This window comes from Bos mutus, chromosome 21 (assembly GCF_027580195.1).
Source record: "Bos mutus isolate GX-2022 chromosome 21, NWIPB_WYAK_1.1, whole genome shotgun sequence".
NCBI lineage: Eukaryota > Metazoa > Chordata > Mammalia > Artiodactyla > Bovidae > Bos > Bos mutus.
The window spans coordinates 24,370,866-24,397,067 of NC_091637.1; the positions used below are offsets into that span (position 1 = coordinate 24,370,866).

At 43.4% G+C, this 26,202-nt stretch overlaps 1 long non-coding RNA gene across 1 annotated transcript; it reads right to left on the reverse strand.

Moving 5' to 3' along the window:
* Positions 1–399: 399 nt before the first annotated feature.
* LOC138984375 (uncharacterized) lies at positions 400–26,202 on the reverse strand. Its single transcript, XR_011461630.1, has 4 exons — positions 26,093–26,202; positions 24,890–24,995; positions 1,230–1,301; positions 400–463 (listed from the first exon to the last, which is right to left on the reverse strand). It is a non-coding gene; the product is annotated as an uncharacterized lncRNA (long non-coding RNA).

Here is a 26,202-nt window from a genome sequence, read left to right on the forward strand (position 1 = left end):
CCTGTACAAAGTGAACACTGTAAAGCGTGAATTCCTCAACACAAGAGAACCGCTCGTGCATTCTTCCCTTTTTCTTAGCTTTGTGTGTGTGTCGCCTCCCTGTACACGTGCTGCTGACCCATGCAGGTGGGGTGAGACTCACACAGTCCCCAGAACCCCTCCTGGGGTCACACATCCCCTCAGTCAGGACAAGGAGACCATCGCTGTGGTCAGTGGATCCCCCCAGTGTGTAAACAAGCCAGGTCCCTGGGACCTCCAGGGACCCTTGAAAGAAGTCTAGGGTCAGTCTCCTCTCCCCTCAATTGTCCCTGAGAAGTCAGGCCCCTCCTGTTTTCACTTTGGTTGTGTGTGATTTTTTGCTGGTTTGAAAGCTCATGCTAGAGGTGAACACAGTACTTTGGTTCTGGCAGGCTCTGTCTTTCTTGTCCCACGGAGGATGTTGAAAAAACACAAGAGAGCCAGGCTGAAAGACGAGGGGCAGTTCTGTTCTCTTTGGAAGACAGAGTCGACTGGAAGTTCACAGAAGCAAGCTTACCTGCTGCCCATTGACTTTTTGCCCGATCCCTGTGTCCTGGAATCAATTCACCAGGTGAACCTGCCTCCCTGCTCAACCTGAATGTGCTGGGAAATTGGAACAATTACCAGGTAGCCACCTGAGGGGTGTCCAGGAGCCCCCGAGAGGTGAATCTGGCAGGGGACAGACTAGGAGCCCGACCACAGCACTGACCCCCGGGAGAGCCAGGGAAGCCAATGCAGAGGAGAGCACGGTCACCCAGAGAAGCCCACCCCAGCCCCAGAGCCCAGACATTTGAGCACTGATGCTCAGATGCAGGCATGGAGTTTCCCAGACAGAGGCCAGGCCAGGCCTGCACCCGGGTCTCCATGTCCCAGTGCAGAGAGTACAAGGTCAGGCCTAAATGTTCTCATTGTAGAAAGCACACGGTCTCATCTAAACATAATCAGTGCAGATAGGATTGGGAGTCTAAATCTACCATGTAGACGGAACTTAGTCAGGTTCAAACTAGTCTAGTCTAGTTTGGTCTCCCAGGAGGCACAGGTCACACACATGCAGGGTCTCTCACCATTGGACGGGGGCTCACCCTTGTGCAGGAACTAGGATGTAGATCTCTTGAAGAAGAAAGCATCGCTGGGCTCCACACTTCACCCATATCAGGAAACTGAAAGGATCTGTGTCATTAAACTTTCAACAGACAAAACAACAATGTTACCAATTTCTCTGGTCACATGATGGTCAGAATCCAGGGGAGATCCAGGAACTTCTTAGAGTGCAGCCCAGTGTCCTATAGAGACAGACAGCAAGTGACCTGATTCCAGCATCCTAAGCTTCCAGCAGGAGGCGACCACACTGGAAGCCTTCTGGAAAAGGATATTTTTTTATCAGAATAAAAATATATTGTTGAAATTGCAAGCATACTAGTCATTATTTGCAAACTTAAAATATTCTTAAAAGCTTCAAACCATGCTTTTATAGTTTCCATTGGTTCCTTTGGCTCAGATTTTCTAGGTAGAAGCAAGCCATTATCTCAAATTATTTTCTTCTAATTCTGTTATTTGTTATTATATGAATGAAGGATCACACTTGAAAATAAAATTCCTGCAAAAGATTAGTGACTCAAAGAGCACATGAGCTGCAGGTAATTTTTCTTCCAACAGTTGCATTTTTCTCTGAGAAGAAAACAGAAAACATAGGCCCACTGATTTTTTTTGCTTCTCCGTTCAAACTGAGCTAGAATTAAATTGATATTCATATCAACAAGTAACAGTTTTTGAGGTTTGAAATGTCACACCAGAGAAACAGGACCTGGAGAAAAGGGAATGTTCCTAAGCTGCTGGAGAGAAACCACATCCTAAAAATAAGGCTAAAATTCAAATTGGATTTAATTATGACAGTATGTGGTTACATGGAGTATGAACCAAGAGTCTAAATATAGCACACAATATATGAAAACAAATTTGACATCTCAGATATAACAGTAAGGTTTCTTGTGAGATCTGTAGCTGGTATGCACATACTTCATGTATCTTTTCATTTATAGCTTTGAATGGATGTATGGCTGGGGATGGGATTGCTGGATCATATGCTATTTTGTGTGTGTGTGTGAAACTGCCATACTGTTCTCTACAGTGACTGCGCCAATTTACATTCCCAGCAACAGCGTAGGAGGGTTCCCTTTTCTCCACACCCTCTGCAACACTTGTTATTTGGACATTTTTAAATGATGGCCTTTCTGACCCGTTTGAGGTGGTACCTCACTGAAGTTTTGATTTGCATTTCTCTGACAATTAACAATGAGGCGCATTCAGGATGAATCTTTAATTTTCAGATGTGTAAATTAGGTTTGACATCTCAACTTGACAATTTTTTCACAGATAAGAATTTATGAAATATTTAGTTATTTCCTTTCTTCTTAGTCTAATGATAGGGACATGCATTATCATGTTAATCAAGGTGATGGCTCAGTTTTGCATCTTTGAGCTGTTTTAAGGATGTGCACTGCTTCCTTCAAAGGGAAGGCTTGTGGTGGGACCAAGTTCCACCACCCTATACAAGCTGTTCCTTGGGTGAATACAGTTACTACCGAGGGGGCACATGGTGAGACCACCATGTCTATTGACCCTTCCCACATCTCAGGACTCAGTGTGACCATTCCATTTGAGGTTTAACAGTTTGCTCTGGTGATACAGCTTAACCTCTTTCTGTATGACTAGGTGAGTTGTTAAGGACTTTTTAGGATTGTCCTGGAGCTTCTGAGGGTGGTAAAGAGCTGCCTGCCACTGCAGGAGACATAAGAGACACTGGTTTGAACTCTGGGTCAGGAAGACCCCTTGGAGGAGGGCACGGCAATCTATTCCAGTATTCTTGCCTGGAGAATCCCATGGACAGAGGAGCCTGGTGGGCTATGTTTCATAGTGTCAGAGGGTCGGACATGACTGAAGGACTTAGCACACAGACACACTCACCCCCAGGAAAGGCCCTGCAGCAGATACTGCAGAGATAAATTGCAAACACAACCAACTTTCAAGAAGCCAATGGCAAAAGGTAAATTTCCCTCACACCCTTAAGGAAAAAAAAACAAACCAAACTGCCACAGGACAATATGCCCAGCATCCCTAATTATTACAGGAGAAATGCCAATCAAAATGACAGCAAGAAATCAAATCCAACCTATCAGAATGGCCATCCTCACAAGTCTGCAATAATACATGTGAGAGAGAGCTGGGTAGTGATGGAACCTACCCCACACTATCAGTGGGAATGGAGATTGCCAACAGCCCTAGAAAGTACAGCCTCCGCATGCTAGAAAAAGATCTTCAGAAAAACTAAGCCTAGACTCTGACATACCCTCACATGGGCTTATATCTAAAAAACCACCATTCAAAAAGACACATGCACCCCAACATTCACTGCAGCCTTACTTACAATAGCAAAACACAGACCCAAGAAAATGTTCACTGACAGATTAAAGCTTAAAAAAGATGCAGTACATGTATAAAATGGACTATGAAAAACTGCCACTGAAATTATGAAACTATGCTCCTGGGATGGACTATTGCCACAAGGATGGACCTTGAAGAATTTTACACGAACCAAGTCAACCAGTCAAGTAAAGACAATAGTATCCTATCTCCCTTCTGTGCTAAATGAGAAAAAGAGTTGCAAAGGAACTAATTTACAACACAAAAAGAGACTCTGAGAACTCAAACACAAAGTCCCCCTCTGCAAAAAAGAGTGAAGGCCAGGGATGAATTAGAAATTTGGGAATAACATATATACAGGAAGGACTTCCCTGGTGGCTCAGATGGTAAAGTGTCTGTCTACAATGAGGGAGACCCGGGTTCGAGCTCTGGATTGGGACGATCCCCTGGAGGAGGAAATGGCAATCCACTCCAGTACTATTGCCTGGAAAACCCCATGGACAGAGGAGCCTGGTAGGCTACAGTCTATGGGGTCGCAAAGAGTTGGACATGACTGAGTGACTTCACTTATACACAGGATATGTACCTTTAATAGATAATCCATAAGGACTATCTCCTACCTTCCCTCCTTCCTTTCACATATACAAAGAAATCCGTGTCTCTAACTTATACACAGAAATCTGTAATAGAAAATCCACAAGGATTATTTTCTTTCTTCCTTATATACACAGAAACCAGTATCTCCCATAGATAATCCATAAGGAGTATCTCCTCCCTCCCACATAAACACAAAATCTGCATCTCTAACATATACACAGAAATCTATATCCATAATAGACAATTTACAAGGATTATCTCCTTCCTTCATTCTTGCCACATTTACTCAGAAATGTGTATATCTAACAGATACTCCACAAACACCTGATGGTCAGCACAGGGAACTTTGCTTGAAATTCTGCAATAACCTCTAGCGTAAAACAACCCAAAAAAGAACAGATATGCTGTATATACTCACATGTCATAATAGAATTAGGTGGTTGTATACTGATGACAAGCAAAAATGGCAAGTCAACTGTATTCCCATATAGTATTATCATTAGATTAAAGAAAAGGAAAGAAAATCAATGCCTAGTTAATTTCCTCCCACCTCCCTGACTTGTGCTGCTATCCCATCCGTGAAGTCTGAGCAGCCTTGAAACCTTGACTGCCCTGGAGTGGTGTCAGACAGCTGGGCAGGGTGTCCTTAACTGAATACTGTCTGGTTTGCTCTGACTGGGACCAGAGTCCCTAGTATACCCAAAGTACGGTCGACCATCTGGCCTCAAACCTTGGAAAAGTAACCTAGACTCCAGGTCTATTGGTGCTGTGGTCCCCAGTTCAAGCCTCCCTCCTGAGGATGCAGTCTCCTAAGCAGCTACCTCAGCAGGGAGGTGGTGCCCCAGGTAAGCATGAGTCTGGAGGGAAGGGGTGAAGATTCAGGGGGAAGAAGTAGTGAGACACAGGCCCTTGGGTGTTTGTTCATGTATTTCACTTCACTTCAGTCGCTCAGTCATGTCCGACTCTTTGCAACCCCATGAACCGCAGCACGCCAGGCCTCCCTGTCTATCACCAACTCCCAGAGTTCACTCAGACTCACGTCCATCGAGTCAGTGATGCCATCCAGCCATCTCATCCTCTGTCGTCCCCTTCTCCTCTTGCCCCCAATCCCTCCTAGCATCAGGGTCTTTTCCAATGAGTCAACTCTTCGCATGAGGTGGCCAAAGTACTGGAGTTTCAGCTTTAGCATCATTCCTTCCAAAGAAATCCCAGAGCTGATCTCCTTCAGAATGGACTGGTTGGATCTCCTTGCAGTCCAAGGGACTCTCAAGAGTCTTCTCCAACACCACAGTTCAAAAGCATCAATTCTTTGGCGCTCAGCCTTCTTCACGCCCAACTCTCACATCCATACGTGACCCCAGGAAAAACCATAGCCTTGACTAGACGGACCTTTGTTGGCAAAGTAATGTCTCTGCTTTTGAATATGCTATCTAGGTTGGTCATAACTTTCCTTCCAAGGAGTAAGCGTCTTTTAATTTCATGGCTGCAGTCACCATCTGCAGTGATTTTGGAGCCCAGAAAAATAAAGTCTGACACTGTTTCCCCATCTATTTCCCATGAAGTGATGGGACCGGATGCTGTGATCTTCGTTTTCTGAATGTTGAGCTTTAAGCCAACTTTTCACTCTACTCTTTCACTTTCATCAAAAGGCTTTTGAGTTCTTCTTCACTTTCTGCCATAAGGGTGGTGTCATCTGCATATCTGAGGTTATGGATATTTCTCCCGTCAATCTTGATTCCAGCTTGTGTTTCTTCCAGTCCAGCGTTTCTCATGATGTACTCTGCATGTAAGTTAAATAAACAGGGTGACAATATACAGCCTTGACGAACTCCTTTTCCTATTTGTAACCAGTCTGTTGTTCCATGTCCAGTTCTAACTGTTGCTTCCTGACCTGCATACACATTTCTCAAGCGACAGATCAGGTGGCCTGGTATTCCCATGTCTCTAAGAATTTTCCACAGTTTGTGTGATCCACACAGTCAAAGGATTTGGCGTAGTCAATAAAGCAGAAGTAGATGCTTTTCCGGAACTCTATTGTTTTTTTGATGATCCAACACAAGTTGGCAATTTGATCTCTGGTTCCTCTGCCTTTTCTAAAACCAGATTGAACATCAGGAAGTTCATGGTTCACGTATTGCTGAAGCCTGGCTTGGAGAATTTTGAGCATTACTTTACTAGCGTGTGAGATGAGTGCAATTGTGCGGTAGTTTGAGCATTCTTTGGCATTGCCTTCCTTTGGGATTGGAATGAAAACTGACCTTTTCCAGTCCTGTGGCCACTGCTGAGTTTTCCAAATTTGCTGGCATATTGAGTGCAGCACTTTCACAGCACCATCTTTCAGGATTTGGAATAGCTCAACTGGAGTTCCATCACCTCCACTAGCTTTGTTCGTAGTGATGCTTTCTAAGGCGCACTTGACTTCACATTCCAGGATGTCTGGCTCTAGGTCAGTGATCACACCATCGTGATTATCTGGATCATGAAGATCTTTTTGTACAGTAGTTCTGTGTATTCTTGCCATCTCTTCTTAATATCTTCTGCTTCTGTTAGGTCCATACCATTTCTGTCCTTTATCGAGCCCATCTTTGCATGAAATGTTCCTTTGGTATCTCTGATTTTCTTGAAGAGATCTCTAGTCTTTCCCATTCTGTTGTTTTCCTCTATTTCTTTGCATTGATCGCTGAAGAAGGCTTTCTTATCTCTTCTTGCTATTCTTTGGGAACTCTGCATTCAGATGTTTATATCTTTCCTTTTCTCCTCTGCTTTTTGCTTCTCTTCTTTTCACAGCTATTTGTAAGGCCTCCCCAGATAGCCATTTTGCTTTTTTGCATTTCTTTTCCATGGGGCTGGTCTTGATCCCTGTCTCCTGTACAATGTCACGAACCTCATTCCATAGTTCATCAGGCACTCTATCTATCAGATCTAGGCCCTTAAATCTATTTCTCACTTCCACTGTATAATTGTAAAGGGATTTGATTTAGGTCATGCCTGAATGGTCTAGTGGTTTTCCCTACTTTCTTCAATTTAAGTCTGAATTTGGCAATAAGGAGTTCATGGTCTGAGCCACAGTCGGCTCCTGGTCTTGTTTTTGCTGACTGTATAGAGCTTCTCCATCTTTGGCTGCAAAGAATATATAGCTGCTGCCAGAAAAGGCCCTACGGTAGGTACTGCAGACATAAATTCCAAACGCAACTGACTTTCAAGAAGCCAACTGTGACAGGTAAATTTTCCTCACACCCATTAAAGAAAAAAAAGGAAAAAACACCAAATGGTCACGGGACAAGATACTCAACATCCCTATTTATTACAGGAGGGATACCAATCAAAATGACAAGCAGTCAAATTCCATTTGAAAGAATGGTTAACCTAACTGTATGCAAACTGTAAATGAGGGAGAGAGCTGAGAGATGATGGACTCCCCCTTCTTGCTGCATGGGAGTGGATATTGGCAACAGGCTCTAGAAAGGACAGCCTCCACAGGCAACAATGAAAAATTTCAAGAGAGCTAAGCCTAGGATCTTAATATCCACACCTGGGCCTATATTACAAAACCCATCATTCAAATGACACATGCACCCCAACATTCACTGCAGGGCTACTTCCAATAGCCAAGACACAGACCAAAGATACGTTCCATCGACAGATTAAATCTTGAAGAAATACGGTATATTTATACAGTGGGCTATTACTCAGATTTGGAAAAAACCCATGAAATTATCCCAGTGGTTCCCACAAGGAGGAACCTTGGAGGATCATAAACTAAGAAAGTCAGCAACAGAAGAAGAAAATAGCAGATGCTGTCCCTTATAGGCAAAAAAAAAAAAAAAGAGAGAGAGAGATCCACAGGAAGTATTTTACAATATAAAAAAAGACTCTGAGATTCAAACACAAAGAATTAAAAAAAAAAAAAACAGGCCAGGGATGAATCAGGAGGTCAGTACTAACATATAGACAGAAACCTGTAGTTGTAATAGATAATCTGGAAAGATTATCTCCTTCCTTACATAGGCACTAAATTCTGTATCTCTAACATACCCACACAGGGAGGCCTGGTGTGCTGCAATTTACGGCGTCACAAAGAGTCGGACACGACTGGGCGACTGAACTGAACATACCCACAGAAATATGTATCTGTACTAGGTAATCTACAAGGTTTATATCCTGCCTTCTTTCCTTCCTACCATACACATATAGGTAGAAACATTTATCTCTAACATATACATAGAAATCTGTAGCTGTAATAGATAATCCACAAGGACTCTTTCGTTCCTTGTTTCCTTACACATGTACAAAACATCTATGCCTCTAATAAATGTCCCACAGGGAGCTGATGTTCAGCACTGAGAACTTTACTCGACCTTGTTCAATAACCTCTATGGCAAAAGAATCCGAAAAAGTACAAATATGCTATATGTATATGTCATAACTGAATCAGTCCGTTGTACACGGACGACAAGCACAAAAGGCAAATCAACTATACTTCAAAATGGCATTGGCATGAGAGTAAAGAAAAGAACAGGAATGAAAAGTAAAGCCTAGTTTACGCCCACTGACCTCCATAATTTGGGATAGTATCTGATCCCTGGAATCTGGGTGGTGTTGAGTCCCATGGCTGGACTGGGGCCAGCAGAGTGCCCTTCATGAGACACCTTTCAAACCTGTTTTTCCTGGTTTTCCCTGGCTGTGACCAGAATCCAGAGTGCACCCAAAAGATGGTGGCCTGACTCTCAGGCCTAGGGCACCAAGGTGAAGTCACCAAGTATTCAGGTCCTCTGGTGCTGGCGTCCCCAGCTGAAGCCTCCTTTCTGAGAGCGCAGACTCCTTGGCCCCACAGCAGGGAGCCGGGCCCCAGGCTGGGATAAGTCTGGAGTGGGTGGGTAGAGCTTTGGGGGAAGAAATACTGAGACTTATGCCCTTGGGAATTTGCTCAGGCATCAGATCAGTCGCTCAGTCGTGTCTGACTCTTTGTGATCCCATGAATCGCAGCACGCCAGGCCTCCCTGTCCATCACCAACTCCCAGAGTTCACTCAGACTCACGTCCATCGAGTCAGTGATGCCGTCCAGCCATCTCATGCTCTGTCAGCCCCTTCTCCTCTTGCCCCCAATCCCTCCCACCATCAGAGTCTTTTCCAATGAGCCAACTCTTCGCATGAGGTGGCCAAAGTACTGGAGTTTCAGCTTTAGCATCATTCCTTCCAAAGAAATCCCAGGGCTGATCTCCTTCAGAGTCCACTCTAATTCAGAGCCCAGGAAGCTGTCTTTCCCCAAGGCTCTGGTTGCGTGTGGAATCACAGTTGAGCACAAATAAGTGCTGCCTCCTTGTGGACAGTTCCTATAACTACATGTTGGCCATGATTGCTTCCCAGCACCTCCAATTCACAAGACCAGTGGGGCTCTCAATGACAGATGCCCTCAGGAAAAGACCTGCGGCCAGTATTGTAGAAATAAATTCCAAATACAACTGACTGTCAAGAACAGATAAAATGTGCCTCACACCTTTACGGAAAAAAATATAAAATAAAAGACCCAAATCGCCCAGGACAAGATGCTCAACCTATGATTACCATAGGAATCCCAATCATCAATGACAACAAATGATCAATCACCATCTGACAGAATGGCCACCCTGACTGTATGCAAACAGTAAATGGGGGAGAGAGCCGGGAGATGATGGAACACCCTGATATGTTCTGCGGGAATGGAACATATCAGGGTGAACTGTTGCCAATGGAACTGGCAACAGCCCCTAGAAAAGACAGCCTCCACAGACATCAATGAAAAATTTCAAAAGCACTAAGTCTAGGATTTCAATACCCACACTTGAGCCTATATTACAAAAAAAAACCCATCATTCAAATGACACACGCACCCCAACGTTCACTGCAGTGCTACTTCCAACAGCCAAGACAGACCAAAGAAACATTCCACTGAGAGATTAAATCTTAAAGAAATGTAGTACATGTATACCTTAGGCTCTTACTCAGACATGAAAAACTGTCATGAAATTATGAAATTATGCCACTGATTCAAACAAAGTTGGATGTTAGAGGATCATATATTTAGTGTACTCAGCAACATAGAAAAAACATGGCAGATGACGTCCCTTCTCCACAAAAATAAGACATACAAGGGAAGCAATTTATCACACAACAGGAGACCCTAAGATTCAAACACAAAGCTTTTGGGGAAAAGAAAAAAAGGGAAGGGCCAGGCAAGTACTAATGTGTACACAGAAATCAGTATCTGTAATATACAATCCACAAGAGTTCTCTTTCCTTCCTTCCTTCCACATGTGCACTGAAATCTATCTATAACATACCCAGAGAAATCTTTACTAGGTAATTCACAAGGATTATCTCCTGTCTTCCTCCTTTTTCTTTCTTCTTTCCCTCCAAGCACATATACAAAAACACTTATCTCTAACATACACATAGAAATCTGTAGCTGTAATAGATAATCCAAAAGGACTCCTTCGTTTCTTGCATATATACAAAATAAATCTGTATCTCTAATAAATACTCCACAAAGATTTGATCACTGAGAAATTTACTCCACCTTGTTCAACAACCTCTATGGCAAAAAAAAAAAAAAAATGATAAGTACAAATATGCTACATGTATATGTAATAACTAGTCCATTGTACACAGCAGACAAGCACAAAACTGCAAATCAACTGTACTTCAACATACCATTGGCTTGAGATTAAAGGAAAGAAAAGTAATGCCTAGTTTATTCCCTCCAACCTCCCTGACTTGGGATGCTATCTGACCCCTGGAACCTGAGTAGGCTTGAGTCCCAGAGCTGGACTAGGGTGCGGCTGACACAGTCAGGCAGGGTGCCCTGCATTGAGACCTCTCTTAAACCTCTCTGTCTGGGACCAGAATCCCTAGTGCACCCCAACGATGGTGGCCTGATCCTCTGGCCTCAAGGGCCAAGGTAAAGTCACTAAGTATCCAGGGCCCAGGTGCTGGGAGTCCAGCTGAAGCCTCCTTCCTGAGAGTGCGGCCTCCTAGGCACCTCAGCAGGGAGCGGTGCCCCAGGTAGACACGAGTCTGGAGGGGAGAAGTAAAGCTTTAGGGGGAAGAAGTAGTGATATTTAAGCCCTTGGGTGTTTGCTCAGGCACATTCCACTCTAATTCACAGCCCAGGAAGCCAACTACTCCTAAAACGCTCGTTGTTTCTACCTGAGCTGTGTATGAAGAAGTGCTGCCGCCTTGTGGTCATTTCCTGTAACTGCAACTTGACCACTGGTGCAGACTGGCATCTCCACTCCAATTCACAAGACCTGGAGGGCTGTTAACGACAACTGCCCTCAGGAAAGGTCCTGCTGCAAGTTTTGTAGAAATAAATTCCAGAAATAGCCAACTTTCAAGAAGCCAACGGCAACAGGTAAATTTTCCTCACATCCTTTAAGGGAAAAAAAATGCAAATGGCCACAGGGCAAGTTGCTCAGCAACCATAATTATTACAGGAGAAATGCCAATCAAAATAACTAGAAGAAATCATACCCCATCTAACAGAATCACTATCTAGTCTGCAAACAGTTAATGGGGGAGACAGCCGGGAGATGATGGATTACCCCTACAGGCTTCCGTGGGAATAGACATTGGAAACAGCACTTTGAAGGGACAGCCTCCATAGGGCAGAACAAAAAATTTCAAGAGAGTTAAACCTAAGATTTTAACACCAACACCTGGCCTATATTATGAAAAAACATCATTCAAAATGACACACATATGTACCCCAACATTCACTGCAGTGCTACTTCCAATACTCAGGATACAGACCCAAGAAGTCCATCTACAGGTTAAATCTTAAAGAAATGTGATACATGTATACAATGAACTATTACTCAGACATAAAAAACCACTGAAATTATAAAATCATGCCAATTTTTCCCACAAGGATGGACCTTCAAGGATCATATGCTAAGTGAAGTCAGCAGCAGCGAAGAAAATAGCAGGTGATGGGGAGGCAATTTACAGCACAAAGAGAGACTCTGAGATTCAAATACAAATGTATATCTGATTTAGATAATCCACAAGGATTATCTCCCGACTTCCTTCCACGCACAGAGTCACAGAAATATTTTTCTCTAATACACATAGAAATCTGTGGCTGTAATAGATATTCCACAAGGACCTGATGTTCAGCAGGTCTTTACTCAACCTTGTTCAGTATACTATGTCAAAAGAGTAAAAAAGAGTACAAGTGTGCCTTAAGTATATTTCATAACTTAATCAGTTGGCTGGACACGGAGAAGCACAAAACTGCAAGTTGGCTATACTTCAAAAGAGCATCGGCACTAGATTAAAGAAAAGAAAGGGAAAGAAAAGTAATGGCTATTTTATTCCCTCCGACCTCCCTGACTTGGGTTGTTCTCCCATTCCTGGAGCCTGAGCAGGCTTGTGTCTGATGTCTGAACTGGGCTGGGGTCCAAGCACCCAGGTTATGACAATGAAAATTTTAACAGAAATGGGTAACCATATGATTTTCGCCCCACGAGGTACAATAGCCAACACGGGGAGGCAAGCTAATTATGAATGGAAACAGAGGATGGGGCACATGTACATAATACAATATTTCCAACCATGAATAAGTAAGAAATAATGCCAAGTCCAGCTTCAGGAAAGAAAGAAGAGATAATTATCCCAAGTGAAGTAAGGGAGACAAGGACAGGCAAGTATCCTATGATATCATTTCCAGGTATAAACTAAAGATGGATACAAATGAGCTTATTGCCTGAGACACAGCCTCGCAGACTTAGAAAGGAAACTTCTGGTCAGCAAGATATAAAGATGTGGGGCATGCAGAAATGAGCTGCTTCAGACTAATATATGCACACTACTATTGATAAAATAAGTGACCAGGACCCACTGTGTAGCACAAGGAAACTTACTCCATGCTCTGCAATAACCTATAAAGAAAATATCCCAACAAATCATATCTACATCTATGTGGAAGTGAAACAAGTTGTAGTAGAAGGAAACGGAAAAAACAAACCACCCACAAGATTGTAATTCACTGTATACTCAGTTCAAACGATGGGATGAAAACAGAAAGAACAAAAAAGACATTCTGACTCTGTTCTTCTCAGGACATACTGAGCTGGGCTGGTGTCACATCCCTGGAGCCTGGCTGGTTTGATTCCCAAGGCTGGAGCGTCCTGGGGCTGAGACAGCTGGGAGCACGTAGCTGGCAGTGTGCCTCCAAAAAGGACCTTCTAAAAGGACCTAGTTGGGGACCATCTGGAGAGCCCCCAACCTCCAGGTACATTGGGGATAAATTAAGAGACTTGAATTAACATATACACATTAATATATATCAAAGAGTTGATAAAAAGTACCTACTGAATAGCATCAGATCAGATCAGTCGCTCAGTCGTGTCCGACTCTTTGCGACCCCATGAATCGCAGCACGCCAGACCTCCCTGTCCATCACCAACTCCCGGAGTTCACTCAGACTCATGTCCATCGAGTCAGTGATGCCATCCAGCCATCTCATCCTCTGTCGTCCCCTTCTCCTCTTGCCCCCAATCCCTCCCAGCATCAGAGTCTTTTCCAATGAGTCAACTCTTCGCATGAGGTGGCCAAAGTACTGGAGTTTCAGCTTTAGCATCATTCCTTCCAAACAAATCCCAGGGCTGATCTCCTTTAGAAACTGAGTAGCATAGAGAAGTTTATTGAACACACTGTAATCACCCATATGCAGAAAAGAAGGCTAGACTGAATAAATGTCTATGTGTAGCTAAATCGAGTTTCTATACACCTGAAACATACACAATATCAGAAATCCATTCTAGTTCAATAGGAAATAAGGAAATTACATGGGGTGAGGGGAAGAGTGCGGCATGAAGAAGTGCTGCCACCATGTGGCCATTTCCGGTAACAACACTATGAAGAGGTATGAAGAGTTGCTAAAGTCAAAGTCGCTCAGTCCGTCTTTGCAACCCCACAGACTATACAGTCCATGGAATTCTCCGGGTCAGAATACTGGAGTGGATTGCCTTTCCCTTCTCCAAGGGATCTTCCCAACCCAGGCATCAAACCCAGGTGTCCCACACTGCAGGCGAATTCTTTACCCAGCTGAGCCACAAGGGAAGCCCAAGACTACTGTAGTGGGTGGCCTATCCCTTCCAGCGAATCTTCCCAACCCAGGAAATCGAACCCGGGTCTCCTGCATAGCAGGCGGATTCTTTACCAACTGAGCTATGAGGGAAGCCCATGAAAAGTTGTGCTGCTGCTGCTGCTGCTAAGTCACTTCAGTCGTGTCCGACTCTGTGCAACCTCATAGGCGGCAGCTCACCAGGCTCCCCCGACCCTGGGATTCTCCAGGCAAGCACATTGGAGTGGGTTGCCCTTTCCTTCTCCAATGCATGAAAGTGAAAAGTGAAAGTGAAGTCGCTCAGTCGTGTCCGACTCTTAGCGACCCCGTGGACTGCAGCCTACCAGGCTCCTCCATCCATGGGATTTTGCAGGCAAGAGTACTGGAGTGGGGTGCCATTTCCTCCTCCATTAGAGTTGTGCTGCTGGGCACTTAATATTCACAAGGATCCAGGTGGGTAGTAAAAAACAGTTGCCCTCAGGAAATGTCCTAGGGGTTATCATTGAAAAAAAATCCAAAACAAGGCAGGCGTTAAAAAAGCCTACTTTAAGATGTAAGTTTAACTCACACCCTTTAAAAAAAAATCTTACGAAACAGTGTCAACATCGCTAAACATTAAAGAAAAGTAAATATAAACTACACCCAGATATCACATCACACTGGTCAGAATAACTATTGCCAAAATCTGCACAAATGAGAAGTGCTGGAGAGGGTGTGGAGACAAAGGGAACACTCTTCTACCCGTGCTTGAGATGTAGATTGGTTAACAGCCATTAAGAAGGCTCTGTGAGGGTTCCTTCAACCATGGGAAGGAGAATGAAATTAGAAAACTCCTTAACACTCTACACAAAATAAACCCCCAATAGTATAAATACCTAAATGCAAAGACGGATACTATGAAATTATTGAGGAAAAAATATAAACAGAATATGATTTGACATACATGCAGCAAACTCTTTGTGGCTCCACCTCTTAAAATAGTGGAAAATAAAACACAAATCAGAAAATGGGACCAAATTAACCATAAAAGCATTTGTGTACCAAAAAAACACTAAACAAGAGAGAGGACAACCCTCAAAATAGGAAGAAATATTTGGAAAGAAAGATACCCACAAGGGATTCCTCTCTAAAACACACAAACAGCTCGAGCAACTCAATATCAAAAATAAGTACAATCCAAGAAAGAAATGGACTAAAGATCAAAAAGGATATTTATCCAAGGAAGGCCTACAGATTGCACTTGGGCACATGAAAATGTGCTCAGCATCACTAATTATTAGAAAAATGCAAATCAAAGTCCAGTGAGCTAAGCACTCACATTGGTCAGAACGGCCATCTCAAACCATCTTAAGGAATAAAGGCTGGGCCTTCGCTGGGGTCCAGTGAATGAGCCTGCCGGTGCTGCGGACACGAACTGGATCCCTGGTCTGGGAAGATTCCACATACATGGGGCAGCTAAGCCCATGTGCCACAACTGTTGAGCCTGTGCCCTAGAGCCCTTGAACCACAACTACTGACCCCTTGCAATGCAACTCCTGAAGGTGGGAGCTCTAGAGCCCACGTTCTGCAGTGAGAAGCCTGCCCAGTGAAACTAGAGAGCATCCCCTGCTTGCTGCAGACAGAGAAAGCCTGAGCTCAGCAACCAAAGAGAAATGAGTAAAATCATTTTTTAAAAAAGAATAAATGCTAGAAAAGATGTGGAAACAAAAGAACCCCCCTGCACTGTTGATCACAATGTACCTAGGTACATACAGTAGGGATAACGTATGAAGTTTCATTTAAAAAATAACATAGAAGTCCTTTCAGTACAGTTCAGTTCAGTTGCTCAGTTGTGTCTGACTCCTTGTGACCCCATGAATCGCAGCACGCCAGGCCTCCCTGTCCATCACCAACTCCCAGAGTCCACTCAGACTCATGTCCATCAAGTCAGTGATGCCATCCAGCCATCTCATCCTCTGTCGTCCCCTTTTCCTCCTGCCCCCAATCCCTACCAGCATCAGAATCTTTTCCAATGAGTCAACTCTTCGCATGAGGTGGCCAAAGTACTGGAGTTTCAGCTTTAGCATTATTCTTTCCAAAGAAATACCAGGGCTGATCTCCTTCAGAATGGACTGGTTGGATCTCCTTGCAGTCCAAGGGACTCTCAAGAGTCTTCTCCAACACCACAGCTCAAAAGCATCAATTCTTCGGTGCTCAGCCTTCTTCACAGTCCAACTCTCACATCCATACATGACCACTGGAAAAACCATAGCCTTGACTAGACGGACCTTTAGGACCCAGCAATCCCATGCCTGGACATACTTCTGGAGTAATTCCAAAATCTGAAAGACAGGGGCACCCCTGCAATCTTGGCCCCACAAGGTACAATAGCCAAGTCTGGGAAGCAAGCTAATTGTAGAAAATACAGATGAATGAATACAGTTGGGGTACATTTACAAAATGCAGTATTTCTCAACCATAAAGAAGTAGGAAATAATGCCAAGTCCAGCCATAGAAAAGAAAGTAGAGATGGTCATTCCAAATGAAGTAAAGGAGACACGGAGAAGCAGTATCATAGAATATCACTTCTAGGGGTAATCTAAAAATGGATACAAATGAACTTCTTTCCCAAAGAGACACAACCTCTCAGACTTTGGAAAGAAAGTTCTAGTAAGCAAGAAAGAACGATGTGGGTCAGGGAGAAATGAGTTGCTTCAGATCAACATATGCACACTGCTATTTGTAAAATAAGTCACCATGACCCACTGTGTAACACAAGGAAACTTATGCAACTCTGTAATAACCCACGTGGGAAAATACCCCCCCTCCCAAACAAGATATATACATCTATGGAGAACTGGATCAAGTTGCATTAGATTGAAAAAGAAAAAACAAAGGTCCCATAAGAATGTAACTTACCAATATAATGCAAGTCAAATTATAGGATAAAAACATTTTTAAAAAATGACTACTCCCCTCAGGCCATAATGACATGGACTAGTGTCACATCCCTGGAGCCTAATTGCCTTGGGTTCCTGGGCTGGAGTGTCCTGGGGCTGAGGGAGCTGGGAGCATGTAGCAGGCAGTGTGCCTACAAAATGGACCTGGAGTGCCTCTTGCCCCTTGCAGAGACGCCAACCTCCAGATATATAGGCTGGATAAATTAAGAGTTTGGAATTAACATGCACATGTTGATACATATAAAGAAGATGATCCACAGCAACTACTAAAATGTAGAGGGAGGTTTATTGAACAAACTGCAATCACCTAACGGAGAAGGCAATGGCACCCCACTCCAGGACTCTTGCCTGGAAAATCCCATGGACGGAGGAGCCTGCTGGGCTGCAGTCCACGGGGTCGCTAAGAGTCGGACACGACTGAGCGACTTCACTTTCACTTTTCACTTTCATGTATTGGAGAAGGAAATGGCAACCCACTCCAGTGTTCTTGCCTGGAGAATCCCAGGGACGGGGGAGCCTGGTGGGCTGCCGTCTATGGGGTCGCACAGAGTCAGACACGACTGAAGCGACTTAGCAGCAGCAGCAGCAATCACCTAAATGCGAAAAGAACCCAAAAGATAACAGATAAATGTCTATGTATAACTGAATAGAGATCCTGTACACCTGAAACAAACAAAAGATCAGAAATCCACTTTATTCCAATGTAAAGTAACAAGGAAATTATAGGAAAAAAATAAAATGAAATGTGTGGTATGAAGAAGTGCTGCCACCTTGTGGCCATTGCCTGTAACAACACCATGAACAACTGTGCGGCTGGATATTTAATATTCACAAGAATCCAGGGGCTGGAAGCATAAAACATATGCCCTCGAAGATGTCTTAGGAGTGGTCATCGAAAAAGAATTCAAAATGAGCCAGGCATTTATGAAGCCAATTTCAAGGGTAAGTTTAATTCACACTCTTTAAAAAATCACAAGGAAAGATGTCAACATCATAGAAGTAACCTTAGGACCCAGCAAGCCAATACCTGGGAAAAAATTCAGAGAAAATCTAAAATTTAAAAGACAAGGGTAACCCTAGCTCTTGGTCCCACTAGCCAAGACACAGAAGCAAGCTAATTGAAGTAGTGAAGGAGGAAAGGCTCCATCTTGAAAGCAGGACTCCATCTTGAAAGCAGGACTCCATCTTGAAAGCAGGACTCCATCTCGGGCCAGACTGTGGACTCTGAGCTATATGCCCAGTAGCTATGGAAACGACGTACCAACTGGAAAACCAGGCCCCCGGAAGGAAGAGCCCCAGGGCTCTCCATTTCCTAAAAGAATACACTAATTATCTGTGTAACCTAATGGAATCATACATTCTATTATGCTTATTGGTATGACCACAAGCCTACTGATAATTGTCCACTGTTAACTACCTAGGCTTAAGGCTTATGAATCACGGTTAACTTTGATTGTATCTTTATTTTCCTTTGTTCAGACTAGTTTCAGGGAATTTTGGGGAGGTGGATTTGGGCACGTATGTTTAGGGTATATAAGGTTTTCACAAAAACTGGTCTGGGTCCTTGGCTAAGAGGAGACTCTGCCTTGGGCCCGCCGGTGTAATAAACTGCACTCCGCTATCTGCATTGTCCTTCTGAGTGAGTTTGTTTCCCGGAACGCGTGGCTACAGCAGTAGGGCAGATGAAAGGATACAGAAGATGGGGAATTCTGCAACTATCTTCCAACATAAAATAATAGGAAATTAAGGGGAAAAAAAGAAGAGTGAGGCATGAAGAAGTGCTGCTCCTCTGTGGCCTTTTTCTGTAACAAACCATGGAAAGCAGTGGTTCTGGGCACTTAATGTTTACAAGGATCAAGGGGGCTGTAAGTAAAAAAAACACATGTCCTCAAGGAATGTCTTAGGAGTTAGGACAATTCTTTTTCATCGATTCAAAACAAGGCAGGAGTTTAAGTGGTCAATTTCAGGTGGTGGTTTAACTCACATCCTTTTAAAAAATCACATGAAAAGATGCCAGATCACTAAATATTAGAAAAATGCAAATCAAAATTATAATGAGGTATTTCTTCACATGGTTCACAATCATCATTGTCCAAAAGTCAACAAACAATAAATGCTAGAGAAAGTGTGGGGGAAAGGGAACCATCCTACACTTTTCATGAAAAGGTAAATTAGTAAAAGCGACTATGGAGAATGGTGTGCAGGTTTTATAAGAAGCGTTAGTGAGAATGCAACTACAATACTCCCTGATGCACCCACAAAAGTAAACTCCAAATAGATTAAAGATCTAAAGAAAAGGATGGATACAGTGAAACTCTTGAGGTAAAGAGCAGAACACATTTTGACATAAAACGCAGCAAGTCCTTTTTTGACCCACCTCTTAGAATCATGAAAAGTAAATCCAAAATAAATAAATGGGACCTAATTCTCCTTAAAAGTATTGGCACAACAGAGGAAACCAGAAACACAACAAACAGACAAACTTCATAATGGAAATAATATTTGTAAACAAAGACACGCACAAGGAATTTACCTACAAGACGTACAACCAATTTATGCACCTCAACATCAATGAAAAAACCCAATGAAATAGGGGCACAAGATTTAAGTGGACATTTTCCCAAAGAAGACATAGAGGTGGCCTGAAGCACATGAAAAGATGCTCAGCATCCATAAGTATTAGAGAACTGTGGGTAAGAGGTACAATGTGGTATCGCCTCACAAGGGTCAGAATGGTCAGCATCAAAAAATCTACAATAAATGCTGGAGAGGGTATGAAAGAAAAAGAACCCTCCTCCCTGTTGGTGGGAATGAAAGTCAGTAAATCCATGAAGGAGAAAAGAAGAAAGGTTCATTAAAAACTAAGGAGAGGGACTTCCTGATGGTCCAGTGGCCAAGACTCTGTGCTCCCAATGCAGGGTCCCCAGGTTCGATCCCGGATCAAGGAACTAGATCCCACATGTCACAACTAACACCCAGTACAGCCAAATAAATATTTAAAAAATAAAAAAATAAAAACTAAGGAGAGAAGTACCACAGGACCCAGCAATCCCATTCCTGGGCATAGATTCAGAGAAAACCGTTATTTTAAAAGACAGCTGCATGCGATGTTCATGGCAGCACCATGTACAACAGCCAAGACATGGAAGCAACCTAAGTGGATAAGGACAGATAAATGGATAAACAAGATGGGGTACACGCACACAGCGCGTTATTACTCATCATACTAAGGGTGACATCATGCCATGTCCACCAACAAGGAAGGAAGTAGAGACGATCATACTAAGTGACGTGAGGCAAAGACAAATGTCATATGACATCACTTAGTGCTGAATTATAACAATGGATACAAATGAACTTCTTTAACAGAAATGCCTCACAACATAGCAAAACCCCTTATAGTTACCAAAAGGGAAAGGTGGTGGGCAGAGAGAAATGAGCTGGTGGAGATGAACATACACACACACACACACACTGTTCTTAATAAATAATCAACGAGGACCCCTACTCAACACTGCATAACAAACCATGTGGGAAGAGAACCCGAAAAAGCACATGTGCCCGTCTATGCACAAGTGGATCATGTTGCTGTCTACCTAAAACAAAAACAAACAGACCCTACAACACTGTAAGTCACCTACATACCAATACAAAATACAAATCACAAAGAGTGAATGCCAACTCTATTCCCCTCAGGCCTTGGGGACCTGGGCTGCTGTCGTATCCCTGAAGCCTGGGCAGGCTTGTTTCCCAAGGATGGACTGTCATGGGGCTGATGGAGCTGAGCTGGGGAAGGTGTGCCAGCCAATGAGCCCTGCCGCATGGCCCTGGTGAGCCTCTTCCCCTCTGCATCAGCCCACAGCCTCCAGATGCAGTGAAACTACTCCTACTGCACCCAAAGGAGGTGGAGCCTCTGGACTGGAAGAATTTTGAAAAGATATGGGTTCGATGTCTCCTGGTGTTGGGGTTCCCACCTCCAGCCTCCTTCCTTAGGGTCATCCCACCTATGGATGAAAGCACCTCCCTAGAGTGGTGTTGCAGCAACTGGGATGTGTCCAGGGGACAGGGGTAAGGAAGGAAGAAGGAATGGGACACAAGCCTTGGGTGTTTCTTTTGGCATTTTCCACCCTAACTGACAATCTAGGAACAGGACTTTCCCCAAGGCTCTGGTTCCCCCAGTAACCAGAGTTGGGCATAAAGACATGCTGCCACCTTGTGGCCATTTATCATAACAACAGCTTTGAAACCATTGCTCATGGGCACTAAATTTTCAACAGGTCTGCGGGACTGTAAGTATAAGACACCCCCATCAAGAAATGCCCTAGGCAAGGTCATAGGAAAATATCTAAAATACGGCAGGCATTCAAGAAGCCAGTTTCAGTAAGTTTAACTGACACTGTTTAAAAAAAACACACACATGAAAAGATGTCAACATCACCAAATGTGAGAGAAATGCAAATCAAAACTTCAATGAGGTATCACCTCACACAGGTCAGAATGGCCACAGGCAGAAACTCTACAAACAATAAACGCTGGGTGTAGAGGGTGTAGAGCAAAGGGAACCCTCCCACACAGATCGAGAGAATGGAGATTGGAAGCAGCCACTGTGGAGGACACTGGGCAGATTCCTTTGCAATGAAAATGAAAATGCAATTAGATGACTCCCTAACATACACAAAAATAAACTGCAAATAGATTAAAGGTCTAAATAAAGGGACAGATACTATGAAACTCTTAAGGAAAAAGGCAGAATACACTTTGACATAAAATGCAGCAAGTTTTTTCATCTACCTCTTAGAATCAGGAAAAATAAACAAAAACAAACAAATGGGACCTAATAAACGTTAAAAGCATTTGCACAGCAAATGATACCACCAGGGATAGAAAAGGACAATCCTCAGAATGGAAAAAATTCTAGCAAACGAAGATCAGTCAGTTCAGTCACTCAGTCGTGTCTGACTCTGCGACCCCATGGACTGCAGCACGCCAGGCTTCCCTGTCCTTCACCAACTCCTGGAGCTTGCTCAAACTCATGTCCATTGAGCCGGTGACGCTATCAAATCACCTCATCCTCTGTCGTCCCCTTCTCCTCCTGCCTTCAATCTTTAGCAGTATCAGGGTTTTTTCCAATGAGTCAGTTCTTTGCATCAGGTGGCCAAAGTATTAGAGTTTCAGCTTCAGCATCAGTCCTTCCAATGAATACTCAGGACTGATTTTCTTTAGGATGGACTGGTTGGATCTCCTTGCAGTCCAAGAGTCTTCTCCAATACCACAGTTCAAAAGCATCAATTCTTCAGCCCTCAGCTTTCTTTACAGTCCAACTCTCACATCCATACATGACTACCATAGCTTTGACTAGATAGATCTTTGCTAGCAAATTAATGTCTCTGCTTTTTAATACTCTGTCTAGGTTGGTCCTAGCTTTTCTTCCAAGGAGCAAGCATCTTTTAATTTCATGGCTGCAGTCACCATCTGCAGTGATTTTGGAGCCCCCAAAATAAAGTCTGTCACCGTTTCCATTGTTTCCCCATCTATTTGCCACAAAGTGATGGAACTGGATGCCATGATCTTAGTTTTCTGAATATTGAGTTTTAAGCCAACTTTTTCACTCTCCTCTTTCATCAAGAGGCTCTAGTTCTACTTTGATTTCTGCCATAAGGGTGGTGTCATCTGCATATCTGACGTTATTGACATTTCTCCCAGCAATCTTGATTCCAGCTTGTGCTTTATCCAGCCCCACATTTCACATGATATACTCTGCACAGAAGTTAAATAAGCAGGATGACAATATAAAGCCTTGACGTACTCCTTTTCCTATTTGGAACCAGTCTGTAGTTCCATGTCCAGTTCTAACTGTTGCTTCTTGACCTGCATACAGATTTCTCAGGAGGCAGGCAAAGTGGTCTGGTAGTCCCATCTCTTTAAGAATTTTCCACAGTTTGCTGTGATCCACACAGTCAAAAGCTTTGGCATAGTCAATGAAGCAGAAGTAAATGTTTTTCTGGAACTAGTCTCAGAAAACTGGAGTGTAGTCAATAAAGCAGAAGTAGATGTTTTTCTGCAAACGAAGATACCCACAGGGAATTTATCTCCAATACATACAAAGAATTTGTGCATCAGAGTCAAAAAACAAACAATCCAATAAAAAATTGCCAAAGATCTAAATGCACATTTCTCCAAAGAAGACACAGAGATGGCCATAAAGTGCAAGAAAAAATGCTCAGCCTCACTAGTTCTTAGAGAAAGGCAATTCAGTTGTCCAATGAGGTATCACTTCACATCAATCAGAATAACCGTCTCAAAAAATCTACAATAAAATTTGCAGATGGCGTGGAGAGAAGAAAACCTCCCAATGTGGCAGGGAAATGTAAGTGGGTACATCCACTAGGGAGAACCTTATGGAGGTTCTTTAAAAAACAAAACATAGAAGTATGAAGTGACCCAGCAATCCCATGCCTAGATGTAGATCTGGAGAAAACCAAAATTTAAAAAAATAACTGCAACTGAATGATCATGGCAGCACTAGGTACATTAACCAAGATAGGGAAGCAACTTAAGTGTGGAAGGACAGATGGATGGATACAGAAGATGGGATGCATATATACAATGTAATATTACTCAGAAATTAATAGGATGAAATAATGCCATTTTAGGGAGGAACACTTGAGGTGATGACACTAAGTGAAGTAAGTGAAACAGGAAAGACAGTTATCGTAGGATATCATTTTGGCGGGATAAAAATGAACTTTTTACAAAAGAGAAACAGCCTCACAGACTTAGAAAAGAATCTCACAGGTACCAAAAAAGAAAGTTGAGAGGAGGCAGGGAGCAATTAGCTGGCTCAGATTAACAGACACACCACGAAACAGGTGCTGAAGGTCTCTTAATAGTCAGAAGTCCAACAGGGCTGTGAATGACTCCTGACTCGAGAAACGTCCTGCGGTAAATCATCGGAGAGGAATTCCAAACAGAGCCACCTTTCAAGAAGCCAGTTTCAAGAGGTAAACTGTACTCACAAGGTGTGAAATAACACAAGCACATGGAAAGATACTCCACACCAATTATCAGATCAATGCCAATCAAAACTGCAGTGAGGTATCACCACACACTGGTCACAACAGCCATCACTGAAAAGCTCTACAAAGAATAAATACTGCAGAGCATGTACAGAAAAGGGAATCCCCCTGCAGTCTTGGTGGGAATGTAAATAGTGAACCACTGTGGAGAACAGCATGGGGGTTCCCGGAAACACTAAACAGAGCGCTATCTTATGACCCTGCAATCCCACTCCCAGGCTTAGATCTGCAGAAATTCATCATTCGAAATGACATGTGCCCCTCGATTTTCAGAGTAGTACTATTTACAATAGCTGAGACACAGAATCCACCAAAACGTCCACTGAAGAAAAATGAAGACTCCGTGATACAACCATACAACTGAATACTACTCAGCCATAAAAGAGAAAAAATGATGACATTTGCGGCAGCATGGACGGTCTGAAGAATTTTCATACTGAGGTAAGTCAGAGACAAAAAGACAAATAGCATATCATATACAAGTGGGATCTGTAAATTCATGCAGATGAACTGAGGTACAGAACAGAGACAGACTCTCAGACTGAGAAAACCGAATTATGATCATCGAGAGAAAGCTAAGAGGGAGGGGAAATTAAGAGTTTCAGATGAACATATACACACTAATATTTACCAAATTGATAATCACATAGGACTTACTGAATACAATCAGGAACTCTACTGAAAAAAACTGTAATAACCTATACAAGAAAAAAATGGAAAAAGAGTAGGTATACCTCTCCTGTCCTGCTGATCCTGCTCACGGTGCCAACAGTTTCGCTGTATCTCTGCTCGTTGAATGCCGTTCGTTGAACCCATGGTAGGCAAGGCACGAGAGGGGAGCTGCAAGAAGACACAAGGAGCTGTAGAAACTGCAGACACATTTATTCTCTCCTGGCTGGCGCAGCAGCCACAACATAACCTAGTATAACCGCAAGGGCTTTCCAGTACAGAACAAACGTAGCCCATGGCCAAGCGAGTTCCTCGCGACACACATGCCCAGCGTTATAAGTGATCTCAGCTGTTACATAATCGTTATTTACAAAACGTGGAGCCCAGAGCAAGAGGCTGTGGGGTGAAAGAGCCTGAGCGCACCATCTTGGCTAATTTGCTCTCTCCCTTTCCCTAGAAAGAAAGAAAGTCACTTAGTTGTGTCCGACTCTTTGCGACCCCATGGACTGTAAGCCACCAGGCTCCTCTGTTCATGGGATTTTCCAGGCAAGAATACTGGAGTGGGTTGCCATTTCCTTCTCCATACGTATATGTAAAATCGAACCAAGTTCCTGTACATATAAAATCAACAAAACAATGGAAATCAACTCTACTCCAATATAAAATAAAAATTAAATCACAAATTAAACTACCTGAGCTTGGTGGAGGGGAAACCAGACAGTGGTATCTCTATGAATTAGATATGGGATATGCTATGATATTAATATGACACCACCAAAGGTTTACACTCAGAACACAGAGCAGCAACCCACTCAAAGGTGCCTGACCTCATGTGAACATGACAAAGCGAAGAGAAGGAAAAGGACCACAGGTTAATCAGGGCAACACCCTCAATTCAGATGTTGGGAATCCCTGACAGACACACTGCAGGTAAAGAGTAGATATGTAACCCGTGTGGATGGGGTGAGACCCACACAATCCCCAGACTCTGCACGTGGGGCACACTTCCACTCTCTCCAAGGTGACACCACCTCCCCAGACCCAGGACCTGGCGTCCAACGACCCTTGGTTAGGACCCCAGGTTTCTGCTGGTTGGGCTTCTAAGGTGGAAATGAGTGGGTTCCTGTAACCCCCTGTGATGGTAGAAAGAAGTATAGGGTCAGTCTCCTCTCCCCACACTTGTCCCAGAGAAGTCCTCGTCTCCTGCCTTTGGTTCTGTGTGATAATAACTGTTTTTACAGCTGTCATGATAATGTTGAACACACTACCTTGGTTCTGGCAGGCTCGGTCCTTTCTTGTTCCACTGAGGTGTTGAGAAAACACACCAGGCGCAGGGCTGGGAGACAAGGGGCAGGTCTGGTCTCTGCTGAGTAGGGAC